General features: G+C 34.0%; 1 non-coding gene across 1 annotated transcript; it reads right to left on the bottom strand.

Annotated features, from left to right (window-relative positions):
* Positions 1–14,378: 14,378 nt before the first annotated feature.
* Positions 14,379–14,449, bottom strand: LOC115896265. Its single transcript, XR_004056167.1, has one exon. It is a non-coding gene; the product is annotated as a small nucleolar RNA SNORD65 (small nucleolar RNA).
* Positions 14,450–14,848: the final 399 nt, after the last annotated feature.

The following is a 14,848-nucleotide window of genomic DNA, read 5'->3' as shown; positions in this document are numbered from 1 at the left end:
TAGACTTTGGGGGTGAGGGGACTTGTTTTTGTTTTCAATTAACTTTTTTATTTCTTTAGTATTTAATGTTGAGATGAATGGCCATTGATGTAAATTATACTCCTGGAAGGAATAAATCATTGTCTCAATAAACTAGAGAACGCCCCCCCCCCCAAAAAAAAACAAAAGAAAAAGATTTTTTTCTGACAACAAATAATTGAAAATTTAAAGAAAAAATTTTAGTTTGCAAAGGCCAGGCTTATTGAGCTCATTAGGACTGGCCTTAGCTGTGTGTGTGTGTGTGTGTGTATATGTGTGTGTGTATATGTGTGTGTGTGTATGTAAAACACATGATAACAATAATGCAAAGGCTGGGAGGAGGAAATGCAAGCATACCTTAATGAGATTCCTCTATTATAGATGACATAATGTAGCATCACTTTGAATACAGAACAGAATTCCTTAATCTCAGCACTATTGATATTTTGGACCAAATAACTCTTTCTTGCAGTGGGAGGTTGGTGTGCCCTGTGTATTGAAAGAAATTTAGCTACAGACCTAGTTTCTACCAACTACATGCCAACCTCTAGGTTGTGACACCCAAAAATATCTCCAGATATTCCCAAACATCTTATTGTGAAGAAATACTGGCCTCCAGGTAGTATTATACACAATGGTGAATACTGAATGTTTTTCCCTAATTTCAAGAACAGCAGAAGGATATCTGTTTTCATCAATATTTTACTAAAGGCTCTAGCTATGGCAATGAGGCAAGAATTTTTTTAAAAGGCATTTTGTTTGGAAATGAAGAAGTAATAATGTCTTATGTGCAGGTGGTATGATTACATAGAAAATACAATTGAATCTATGAAAAAGCTACTGGAAAAAATAGATTAGTTTATAAAGTTTTCAAATAACAAGATTAATATAAACAAACGATTGTATTTTCATATACTACCAGATTGAAATACAATAACAATTACAAAAAAATACAAATTTAGAAAACATTTGAATAGAAATCTGACAAAACATGTAAGATCTGTTCAGATAAAACTAAGAAAAAAGTTCTGCAAGAAATTAAAAACCTATATAAGTAGAGAAATCTATTATTTCACAGAGTTGAAAAACTCATTGTTAAGATGCCAATTGTCCCAAAATCCCAGGAGACATTTTTTTTTTTTTGTAGAAATTAACAAGCTGTTTTAAAAATTCATTTTGAAATACAAAGGACCAAAATATCCAAGTAAGTGTGAAATGGAACAAAGTTGGTAGGCCAAAACTGCCTGGTTTCAAAATGCTACAGTAATTAAGACAGTGCATTCAATAATGCACCAAACACAGACACAGACAAATAGATCAATGGAAGAGAACTTATCAATGAAGTTCACATAGATCAATGTAGTAGAATCACAATTCCAGAAATGGAACCATGCATATATGGACAACTGGTTCTCAATGAAAATACAAATGTAGTTGAAAAGAAAAGGAAGAGTCTCTGCAAGGAATGATGGTAATTGGATATCCATATAAGCAAGAAAATCCAATTTGTAGCTCATACCATAAGCAACATGAACTGAAGATGAACCACTGACCTAAAACTATAAAACTTTAAAAAGAAAATATAGGCAAAAATATTGGCAACCTTAGGTAAAGCCAGATTTCTTAGAATTGATACCACAAGCCTGAGCCATAAAATACAAAAATGATAGATTTGACTTCTTTGAAATTTATTTAGAATTTTTTTGAATGCACTGTCTTAATTATCGCAGCATTTTGAAATCAGGTAGTTTTGGCCTACCAACTTTGTTCCATCTCACAGTCACTTGGATATTTCGGTCCTTTGTATTTCAAAATGGATTTTTATAACAGCTTGTTAATTTCTACGAAAAAAAAATAATAGATTTCTCTACTTTGACTTCTTCCAAAGTGGCTGCTCTTTAAAAATCACTGCTAAGGGAATGAAAAAGACAAGTCAAAGACTGGGAGAAAATATTCGCAAAGCTTGTATCAGATAAAGAAATTGTACATAGAATATACAAAGTACTCCCCAAACTCAGTTTTAAGGAAACAAACAATCTAATATGCATTGTGAAAATGATGTAACCATACATAACACTAAGTAAAATATATGGTAAACAAATAAGAATATGAAAGATGTTCAATCTAATCAGTTATTTAGTTAAGTGCAAATTAAGTGAGAATGAAACAACACCAATATCTATTAGAATGGTTAAGATTTAAAAGACTGGTAATCATCTCTACTAAAAACACAGAATTAGCTGGGTGTGGAGGCGCACGCCTATAATCCCAGTGAAAGAGATCAAATGAAATAATGAAATCCACAGGCAGACAGCCCGGGCGGCGCCTTGAGCCTAGCTAAAAGTTGACCCTAAAGGCAGACAGCCCGGGCGGCGCCTTGAACCTAGTTAACAAGTTGACCCCGACCCAACTGATAATGTTATCTATAGATTTCAGATGTTGTATAGGCAAGCATTGTGAAAGTCCCTGTCTTGTTCTTTTTCTGTTCTAAATTACTAGTGCTTGCCATATATCTCTCAAACTTCCTGAGCCCAGTATAAACATATCCCTCCATATATCTCTCAACTTACTGGGCTCATCCCACTACATCTCTCCCCACCATATATCTCTCAATTCAAAGACTACCATATATCTCAACTTTAGAAAGACACCACCTGGAAAGTCCCTGATAAGAGCACAGTCGTTTGTGAGAGCGCGGGAACCAATAAAAAAACTGCTAAATGTATAGACTTAAAATGTTAACCAATTGTAATGCTGTAACCTAGAGAATTCCCTCGTTCCTCTGCAACTTTACAAGTCCTGTTTACATTAGGCTATAAAAGGCAAGCGCACACATTGTTCAGGGCCCTCTTGTATGTTGTAAAACGGAGGGACCAAGTTCGAACTTGCATTAAAGATCCTTGCCGCTTGGCTTTGACTCTGGTCTCTGGTGGTCTTTTTCGGAGAATAAAAGGTCTGGGCATAACACCAGCTACTTGGGAGGCTGAGGCAGAAGAATCACGTGAAGCCGGCAGGCAAGGGTTGTGGTGAGCCAAGATAGTGGCATTTCACCACCCTGTGCAACAAGAGTGAAATTCGGTCTCAAAAAAAAAAAAAAAAAAAAAAAAAAAAAAGACTGGCAATGTCAAGTTTTAGAGGGAATCTTAAGGAACTTGTACTCCCATACAATGCTGGTGGAAATGCAAAATGTAACATTCATCTTGAAAAGGTTTTCATTTTCTTTAAAAGTTAAGTATTCATCTCTCCTGTGATATGGTCATTCTACTCCTAAATATTTGTCCAAGATAAAAGATTTGAACATGAGTTTTTATAGAAACTTTATTTATAAATAGACAAAAACTGAAAATAACTTGAGTCTATCAACTGGTGGTTGGGTAAAAAGAATCATGGTGTGTTCATATAATGACATACTATTGAGCATTTGTATAATGGCATTATATAGAAATATGAAAAGTATTGAAATACTGAGATGTGCAACAAAATGAATGAAACTCGAAGCAAGTATGCTGGGTGAAAGATGGCAGATGTAATGAGTACATGACATATGCATGTTTTTAATAAAATAGAAAAATAAAGGAGTAAAAATTTTAAAAATGAAAAATCTCTAGAATATACAAAGGAATCCATAGGACAAAGGGTTAATCAATGGTTGTCTGAATGGGGAGAAGTGGAGAGGAGAAGGAATGAGATATTATAATGAGAGAGTGGAAACTCTTCGTAGTAACAGATACATTCACTTATGATTGGGATAATGATATCATTGGGTGTATATGAGAACATCAAATTGTACACACTTTAAATATACATTGTTTATTTTTGGTCAGTTATACATAAACAAAGCTATTGAAATTAAAAGTATTAACCTACATGTCAAAACCTATGATTGTTAATATTATAAAAGCAAACCTATGAGAACATCTTGGTGATATCAATTAGGCAACAATTTCCTAGATGTGCTATTAACAGACTCAATGATAAATAGCACAACATCAAAAGGCAGAATTTCATTTCTTCAAAAGATACCCTGAAGTGAATCAAAAGACAATTCATATACTGAGGAGAAGTATTTGCAAATGCATCTGACAAAGAACTTTTCCAAATTTTTATATCCAAAATATGTTTTAAAACCCTGAAACTCAATAATAAGGAGACGAATACCCCAATTGATAAATGCCCAAAAGACTTGAACAGCCTGCACCACACACAATGCATGAATCAAATAAGAAACTGCAATTTAGCTCAATATCATTGATCACTGAAGAAATGCAAATTAAAATTCCAATAAGTAAGTCCCACATGTGCCTGTGAGAATATCTAAAATTAAAAAGGTTGATCATAGCATTGCTAGTGAGTGTGTGGAGCAAGTAGCAATATCATACCTGGCTGCTGGGAATGAAAGTGTTATGATCACCTTGAAAAACAGTTGCATAAAAAGGTATACATATACCTACCCTTTGTCCTAGTCATTACACAATTAAATGTTACCTATTTGTAGATTCTTAGGCTTGAATGTGTAGAAGTTTTCTTTGTAATAGCCAAACCTTGGACACTGCTTCAATATCCATCACCAGATAAATAGACAAATAAGTTGTGATATGTTCATACAATGGGATACTACTTGGCAGTCAAAGAATGAACTGTTGATTCAGGAATCAATGAAGATGAACCTCAAAATAAGTTGCTGCATGAAGAAGCCAAAAAATAAAGAATATGTGCTATATGATTATATTTATACATGGTTCCATAAAATGCACCCTCATTTTGCTGACAGAAAGTATAGTACTTGGTTGGGGACAGAGATATGAGAAATGCAACGTGTGGGAGGAAAGAATTACAATGTTTCAAGAGGAAACTTGGCAATGAGTGATAAGCTCATTATCTTAACTACAGTAATGATTTTATGCATCTACACATATATGCAAACATAGAAACTGGACACTTAAAATATGTGCTGTTGATTGACAACTAATCCAATAAAACTATTAAAATGTACATGTTATTAGGACTCCTTAATTTTTATCTCTTATCCTAATCTCATTCTTGAACTAAAAGTTTACGTATCCAACTTTCTGCCTGACGTCTCCTCTAGGAGTTCCCGCAGGAATCTCTAATTTCGAATACATAGAGCTTGATATTCTTTTTCCAAATTTTCATCTCTTGTAATATTGAAACTCTTCATCAGTGGTAAATTCATTTTTCTAGTTTCTTAGCTCAAAATCCTTAGAATTATGCTTTTGTAATTCTTTTATCCTCTCATACCCTACATCAAATCTCTCAGCATATCTTGTGTTGTCTGTCTTTAAATTACATCTAGGAGCAACTCCTTCTCAATACCTTCACTGTTTGCACTATAGTCCAAACCAGTCTGTTGTATCAACCCCCTACAATGCCCTTTAACTTTCAAAATGTCTTTCATTGTTATTCCCCTCTAGAGCAGCCAGGTGGACCCTTGTAATGCATTCACATAATTGTGTCACATTGTCAGCTCCTCCTGTGCCCTCCTATCCTACTCATAACAAAATCAAAAATCCTTTTCTTAGTTTACAAGATTCTACAAAATCTAGTAGCCCTGCTCTCACCTATCAATCAATCTGCTTCAACCACCTTGGAGTGCACTCTTGCCTCAGACATTTGCACTTCATGGATGCTCTTTCCGGAATGTCCTCTACTGAAATATTCACCAGGCTTATTCCATCCCTTCATTCACATCTCTACCCAAAATGTCTATCCTTGGAGAGGCTATCGTGTCTGTAGTAGCACCACCTCGCCACATTCATTGTCTTCATAGCATGTATCATTACATCCAATTTTACAGCACGTGTGTTTGTAAATTGTTTGTACCTCCCGTTAAAATATAATCTTAAGAGGAGCAACTTGGTCCTCTTTTATCTACTGCTCTTTAATACGTTTGGTGATTGATACAAATCAGTTGCTTTACTAAACGAATCAGTCAATACACACAGCGTTAACATTGGCAATCTCAAAAAGTTGAGAATTACAAATCTAGACTTTAGAGCCAGCTCATCTATATGCTTCTCAAATGTTAACTGTGAACTGCAAAACATTGAGACTCCTACATCTTTCAGAGTAATTCTTCCACACTGTTAAAATATTAAATAGTACCAAAAATTTCATCAATTCTGGCAGAAAAAAAACCAGCAACAATGATTTTTAATGTGGCTTAACCAAATTGCATGTTTGACTCTCATAACACAAAACCGTTTATGTATTAGTGCCCTATGTATTTTCACATAGTGTTGGCAGCATAAGTACATGATATTCATTGGCTTTGCATCTCCATTTTACTAACATTGTTTCCCTACTTGTAGCAACCCTTTGAATTTCTTAACTTTTCATGATGCTTTTGTAGTTGACAAATATAGATGTTGGGTTTTATTGAACACATGTTTCATTTCATATTCAATGTTTTAATCATCAGGTTGCATATACATTAATTTGTTTCTAAACACTGAAATTTAGCAAAGCATGTACACAAATATAACATTAATACTTAAATGTCCAAATGTTCATGCAGTTCATTAAGATTTTGTTTTAAATTTACTTAAAAGAAAGCAAGCCATCAATAGACTTTTTTCTAAAATAATGCTTTTATCTATATTCTGATCTCAACACAGAACTTTAGATAATGATTCTGTCATTTCATTAAATTGCCACACCTAATTCTGAAAAAAAATCGATTTAACAAGATGATCACTATGGTATGATTCAGCTGTCAATTTAAAATATATCCTTGGTTAGAAATTTTTCTTAAAAAATACATAACTAAGTAATAATATAATATTTTATTGTTACTGTTTTATAATTTAAATTGCATATAGATTGACATCTAATATATATTTATATGTCTATCTCTATACAGATAGATTTTTTTAGACATGTGCCTGAAATGCAGTTAACATTAAAAGATAATTAGTAATAATAAGGTCCAGGCCTAGAAAAGGTGTTTTTTGTGCACCATAAAATGTTCTTTCCAATTGGAACTTAGAGATTTTTTTGTATTTAATTATTCCTAATTAATTAATTTTATTTAATTATTATGATCATCAAGACTCTCAGCATCTTAATTAGCACATTGTGGGGAAAATATTATTGGTCATATACATTTTAAATATAACTTATCATATTACATCCACATAATCCACAAATATATACCATATAGCAAAAATGGGAAGTAAGTAGTCAATGTTCTAGATAATAAATTGCAAACTCTTTATCAATGATATTCCTGACACAAAATTTCTAGATTTATTTAAATTAAAATGAGGCCAGGCATGGTGGCTCATGCCTGTAATCCCAGCACTTTGGGAGGCCAAAGTGGGCAGATCACCTGAGGTCAGGAGTTCCAGACCAGCCTGGCCAACATGGTGAAACCCTGTCTCTACCCAAAATACAAAAATTAGCTGGGCATGGTGGTACATGCCTGCAATCCCAGCTACTTGGGAGGCTGAGGTAGGAGCATTGCTTTAACCTGGGAGGCAGAGGTTGCAGTGAACTGAGATCACACTATTGCACTCTAGCCTGGAAGACAGAGCAAGATTCTGTCTTGGAAAAAAATAAATTGTGCTATTTCTCTATTAGTATCTTAGTATATCTCTAACACCCTAACAATCCTTACATCTTGGATTGTTTGTATACAACAGTAAAATGTAACAAAACTCTAGAGCTTTAAAAAGTTTTTAAGTTGTTCATAAAACAAGATAAGTGTATAAATTGTATGTTTTAAAGCAAAGTGAATTAATATTTAATTTTGAAACTGACACAATTGTTTTAAAGTATGGGCTGAAATTCATGAGCCCATAGATTTCAATTATGTGCTATAATTTCCCACTTCATGCTAAATCAGGCGTCATATTGTAACATTAAATATTTCACAAACTGAAATGCACATTATAAATCTGGAAAGTTATTGAAAAGGTAAACAATACAAATAGCATATACCATTAAATCTCTCTACTCAAAGGAATCTACAATAGAAGTTTTATGATAACTTGAAGAACAAATAAACATCTCTCCATATTATTTGAATTCATTATATTCTATAATACTAGAGATGACTTATAAACATAATGCCAGATAAAATTCCTTTTATAAAAACTGTATGAATTCAATATTTCTATGCAATTTTAAAGAGAATTCATTGTTAGTACCATATATCATACACTTTTTAAAAACTGCACAAACTCTGTGTACACATACAGAAGCATGCATACAATTCAACACTTAATTATCTAAATGCTACAGTATGAAGCATTTCTCAGTAAAAATTAAAAATATAGTATTTGTATATGATAGGAAACTTAAATAGTATGACTGCTACATAAGATACATGTCACTGAAACTGTTCTAAAGAAAAATCCAAGTTTTCAAAATAAGAACCACTTTATTCAGTTGTGAAAGTTTAGTTTTTCCAAGGTTCTATGAATTAATGAAGAAATAGATAACACCCAGAGTTATATTTTTATATTTTTAACCATATTTCAGTATATTTTATCCTTAGAGCAGACAATACAGTTTTCTAGAAATTATTTAGTAGCTATACAATGTGTCCCTTAATTGGCAACACTGAGTTTTCAATGAAGTTTTATTGAGCTTGTACTATTTATTTGTATTTTCTATGTACAAGTAGGCAAAGATAAATTGTATAACTGATAAAATAATTTCTGATGAATATGCAAAATAGTTACAAACTTTAATATTCACATAAAATATTTTGTTACCCTAATAATATGTATAAAAGAAGCAATCTTTTATTTCTAAGATAATGGAATAATTTTATGCTTAGCTATGTGAATATTTTTTCTGTAATTATAAGCATCTTATAAAAATAGAAACACTGAAACAACAATAAAAATGAAATAAGCTGGAGATCTTCCAATGGTACCTATCTTCTTATGTTCTTTCCTTGCAGTGAAATAAACAGATAATCAGCTTTGTTGATTAAACAAATGATTTGCAGAATATTCAGGCATTTCAGTTACGTCAATATGGGTTTTTTCTTATAAGTTACTTGTTGCTGCATAACACAGCATTCCAAACTTTGGTGGCTAGTGACATGTTTAATATTCTAGCTTTCATTTTTGTGGATTGCCAATGTAGTTTGGATTCATCATGGTTGTTCTTTTCGTAGGAACTGGGTTTTCTCGTTTATCCGTTCTTAGTTGCACGTCAGTTGTAATTTGGCATTCCTGATCTTGACTCATCTCTCTTCTATGACTGAGATCGTGGCTGCATCCAGTTGTGTGACGTCAGGCTCAGGTTTACACAGTCTTCTACAGTCGACTTAGACGCATGGGAGCGAGGAATCCAAAGAGACACAGTGAGAGACTACAAGGCTTGGAATGGGAACATCATCATTTCTGCTACATTCTATTAGACAAAGAGTCTCACAAGGATATACTAGATTCAAGGAGAGGAGAAAAAATATGCCACTTCCTAATGGGAGGAACGGCACAGTGACATCGTAAAGGGTATTTGTAAGAAAGAAGCAAAATGGGTGCCCTTTTTGCAACTTTATTCAGGTGGAAAGAAAAATTTTATACTAGAAAAATAAAAAAGAAATAGTTATTATAATTAGAACATATGGGAGAATACAACTTTTAGAAGACTTAACCTGTATTTGTGAAATAACAATACGTTTAAACTGAAAACACTGATTGGTTCTTAGATTTCTCTATAATTAATTAAACAATTAGTGTGGCTATACATTCAAATCTATCCCAATCTCTACAGAGTTGCAGCACACACATCCATATGCATACACATACATCACTGGAAATGCCGCTTTAAAATGCAGGCAAACTTGGCCGATTGTTCAGTTATATTACGGACACAGCTTAAGGTGTAACATTTTTATTCTAATTGTGCTTTTCCTGCTTTCCCCACTACATCTTTTCCTCATGAAATTCAATGAATCTGATTAAGTGAGTATTATATTTTATTTTTCCTTTACTTTTGTTCCACTTGCAAGTGGAAAATTGCTATTGAAGATTTAGCTAGCTATCTTTTACCTGTCAACTACTCATGAATGCATAACATCAAACTAGGGAAAATAAACATAACAATAGGACATTAAATCCGCATTTCTAAGCTCCCAAAAATAGGTTTCCTGATTTTATGCTGCTGTAAATTCCTTAAGTATGTTTATTTCTAATTGGTGTAATAGATTGTTAGTAGAGTAAATGGGACTGGCATTTAATTTTTCTTGTATTTCCATAAACGTGGATTCTCAGGGATTGAAAGATTCTGAGCAACTTCTGTTTATAAAAGCTTTGAGTGTATTGGAAAATGAAGAATGAAAAACACAGGCAACACCAGAGTTAGGTTATTGTAGATGTCGCTCTATATAGCAAATACACATTTTTAACACAACAATACAGTACAGCATACATACATAGTCAATCCAGCTATGATTTTAGAATGTGTGAAATTAAGAATTTGTGGAGCACAGAAGCAGAGTAATTATTTAGGTTTCCAGTGTGAAGCCGCATGATGAAGGGCTTCTTTTCATTCTGTTTACCTCTGTCAGTGGACATACAGCATAAGGGAGGGGCTTGATCACAATTCTGAACTCTAAGTCCCTTATAAATGTTTCTTTTGGCCTCTCTGTGATGGACACTGATTCCATCCGTCTGTTTGTGTTTTTTATCTTCTATCTAGACATGAAATGGGCATTTATTTGATGACTTTGCATGGTTTCTTCAAGCAAAACGTTAGAGGGATGTTTTCAGGGCCATCCAATCCATTTTAGTAAGGGAAGTCATTAGAAGAGCAAAATAAAACCTTCAAGAAATTTCAACAGAAAGTTAAGAATAGCAGTCAATAATAATAATTGATGGTAAGGAAGAATAATTCTATCTTGACCTGCCTGGGGAACTGATGATCATTTCCTCTAGTTGTTGACTGAAATTGCCAATAAATAAATAAATAAATAAATAATAAATAAATAAATAAAGTGGCCCTCTAAAATTTTGAAAGTGAGAAATGTCTTTGAAGTGAGAAAATGTCTTTATTGAGGGGCCTGTTTTTTAAGTGACCTGTTCAGGCATCATCTATCTCCAAGTTTTCACAGAGCTCCAGGCTAGGAATGGCATCAAAGGTAAAATTGATCCAAAGAAGAAACAGACATTTCAGCTTCAGAATTTTGAAACTACCGTAGTTATGTATTTCTGCCTAGGTTGCAATGTTTAGCCATAAATATTATTGTTAATTATGGATTCAAAATCACTGGATTGAAAAAAATATGTTTTCATAAATATCTTGGACATAGATACTGCTAAGCTAACAGAAATTAGATATATCTTTTAAAACTGTAACTAAAAAATTCGGTCCTGTAGTTTCCTCACCATAAAGGATTATAAAGATAATCTCTTAGGACCCAGCATTACATTCTCAGTATGATGAAGAAGTTGCCATCATACATCTGATGTGTTTTTTTTTACTTCATGAGGTAGAAGTGAGGTTGTTAGTTCAGGACTTGAATAGAGGAAGCTGAATGGGAGCAATGAAGACATCGAATGATACAGCACATTTTAGCTGATAGAGTGGGGAAGTAAACTTAGTAGAGAAACATGGTTGGGTTTGGGCCATTACTGAGGTACAGTTATAATCTTGAAACAGTTCAGTAAAATTGGTAAATTAAATATTGAAATTTTCTCTCAATATGCTCAAGTTCCTTAAATGGCTTCTCTCTTTTCCTAAAATAAGAGCACAATTTTTAGTGCAGCCCCAGAGGTCCTTTATGGTCTGTCTCTCACCAACTACTTCTACATTAGCTTAACCATACTGATGCGTGTAAGTAGAAATAGCTCACTCCACTCACAACACAACTAATCTTGCACATATTCTTCAACAAAAGCATTGTACTTTCAGTAGAGTCGATTTACAAGTAGTTTGTCACGCAGAATAACAAAAGACGATACTGAAGCATGGTTAGATAACAACATTTGTAAATTTTACTTTTTTACTAAGGACTTTATTTATTTATTTTGAGATGGAGTCTTGCTCTGTCACCAGGCTGGAGAGTGCAGTGGCGCAATCTCGGCTCACTGCACCCTCTGCCTCCTGGGTTCAAGCCATTCTCCTGCCTCAGCCTCCCAAGCAGCTGGGACTATAGGCGCGCAAAACCACACCTGGCTAACTTTAATATTTTTAATAGAGACGAGGATTCACCATGTTGGACAGAATGGTCTCATCTCCTGACCTCATGATACACCCGCCTTGGCCTCCCAAAGTGCTGGGATTACAGCGTGAGCCACCGCGCCCGGCCAGGTGCCCTGTTTTAACATGTTCTAGGGCTCCAGCAGTGTTTCCCACCACTGCCTTCGCATTATCATTTCAAATCTCAAGACAGTGAAATGCCATAATTTTGACCTCCCAAATACCCTGAACAAAATCTCAGAGACCTTTACGAGGTCCACAGATCACTGTCTCAGAATCTCGGACGAAGAATAATTTTTACATGTTTACTGTTTGTATTGCTCTACAATCTCCCAGCCTGTCCAAGAAACCTCAAACACATTTTCAGATATAAACTTATATTCATGCTAATAGAAATCTTCTCTGACACATGTGGTTTCATCTTCATAGCACCAAGGACTTTTCCTTTGAGATGCTCATAATGGTTGGAATTTCCCATTAGTTTATTATTTGCTTGAATTTCTAATCTTCTAAGAGACAACAGATCATAAAATCAAATAATTACAGCCCCAGGAAGTTCATGCATGAAATCATTGAATTGGATAGTTTGTGGAATAAAAGTAAGCAGACACATAATATCTAAGGGAGCGGTGCATGATGCTCTTTTGGAAAACATGCAAATCCTTTCCCTTGGTGGAATACAGACAGGTTGAAAATTACATTGAATATATCCTCGGACTCCAGTTTGTCACCTGTGCCTCAGTTTGGAATATTCATAAAGACATAGTCACTGACTTTGTATCAATTTTTTTTTTTTTTTACCTTTTTCAAAAAATGTTACAGCCGCACCTAGCACTGTCAGAAATATGTTGAATCCTCAGATAAGTTCAATGAATGAAAGAACACAGTTTTTGCTAACTAAAATGTTATTAGGATATTAATACGTAAAGAATTTGGTGTTTGAGAGGGTAAAATAGTGATTCCAGGCTCTTTAGTGGACTACTGATTGTAAATTATAAGTGACTTTTGGGCTATGTGAGACATAAATTACAATCAGGTGCAGAAAGTTATACCATGATGTTGACAAAACTAAGTGCCTGTAGTACTATAGTGGAATCAAATTGATGGCTCATAAGTTATCAGAATGACAAGTGATAGCTGTGTATTTTTCCCTCCTTCTATAGTAAATACACTTGATTCCAAGTGCTACAAATGGATGTTTTTGTTGAACTTGTTAAAGTGATTGTGGTTTTTCGTACATAGTTTACCACTATAGTAAACAACACTGATTTAATTTTCAAATATTGAACCATCGCTGAATATCCAGGATAAAACTGAATCGTTCAATATGTCCTGTCTTTGTAATATTTTAAAATATATTTTTAATTGACAACATAAAATTGTTTTTATGGTTATGGTATACAACATGATGTTTTAAAATACATATATGATGTGAAATTAATAAATTGTTAATATAATTAAAATATGTTATTTCACATACTTTTTTATAATTAAAACACTTCATATCTACTCTTTTAGCAATTTTCAAGTATCAACATATAGTTATAACTATAGCCACCATGCTCTGCAATAGATCTCTTAAAATTATTGCTCCTATCTAACCGAAATTTTGTGTCCTGTGACCAAAATCTGCCCAAACTCCCCTGACCCCAGACTCTGGTCACTACCATTCTACTTTTTGCTTCTGAGTTCCACTTTTTAAATTCTGTGCATAAGTAAAATCATGCTATATTTGTCTTTCAGTTCCTGGTTTATTTCACTTAACATAATGTCATCTATGTTCATCTACAATGTCAGCAATGACAGAATTTCCTTCTTTATGATGCTAAATAGTATTCCATGTGTCTATATACCACATTGTATTTATCCATACTTAGATTCTTAGATTCACTCATCCATTAATAGACACTTAGGTTAATTCTATATCTTGGCCATTTTAAATAATGCTGCAATGAACAGAGGGGTGCAGATATCTCTTTGACATACTGATTTCATTTCCTTTGACTATATTCCCAGATGTAGAATTGTTGATTCATAATGGCAGTTCTATTTTTATTTTTCAACAGTCCTCCATGCTGTTTTATGAAATAGTTGTACTAATTTACATTTTCACCAACAATGTGCAAGTGTTTCCTTTTCTCCAGATAATTGCCAACACTTAATATCTTTAGTCCTTTTATTTTCCTCAGAACACCATGTTTGCCACTAAACAATTTGCAGGTAACCTCAGCTATTTGGATTGATCTCATTATTTGGCCTTCAGTCTTCTTCTTTTTTCTTTTCTTTTTTTAAGAGATGGAGTCTTGCTCTGTTGCCAGGATGAAGTGCAGTAGTGCTCACTGCGACCTCCGCCTCCAAGGTTCAAGCAATTTCCCCTGCCTCAGCCTCCCGGGTAGCTGGGATTACAGGCACTTGCCACCAAGCCCGGCTAATTTTTTTGTATTTTAGTAGAGATAGGGTTTCACCATATTGGCCAAGATGGTCTCGATCTCCTGTGATCCGCCCACCTTGGCCACCCAAAGTGCTGGGATTACAGGTGTGAGCCACCGCGCCCAGCCCAGTCTTTTTTATAATAGCCGTATTAACAGGTGTAAGATCATAATTTATTGTGGCTATAATTTGCATTTCCCCAATGATCAGCGATGTTGAGCAT

The sequence above is a fragment of the Rhinopithecus roxellana genome, chromosome 2 (assembly GCF_007565055.1).
Source record: "Rhinopithecus roxellana isolate Shanxi Qingling chromosome 2, ASM756505v1, whole genome shotgun sequence".
Taxonomy (NCBI): domain Eukaryota; kingdom Metazoa; phylum Chordata; class Mammalia; order Primates; family Cercopithecidae; genus Rhinopithecus; species Rhinopithecus roxellana.
Note: the sequence above shows the minus strand (reverse complement) of the source record. Positions and strands in the feature narration are given on the sequence as shown.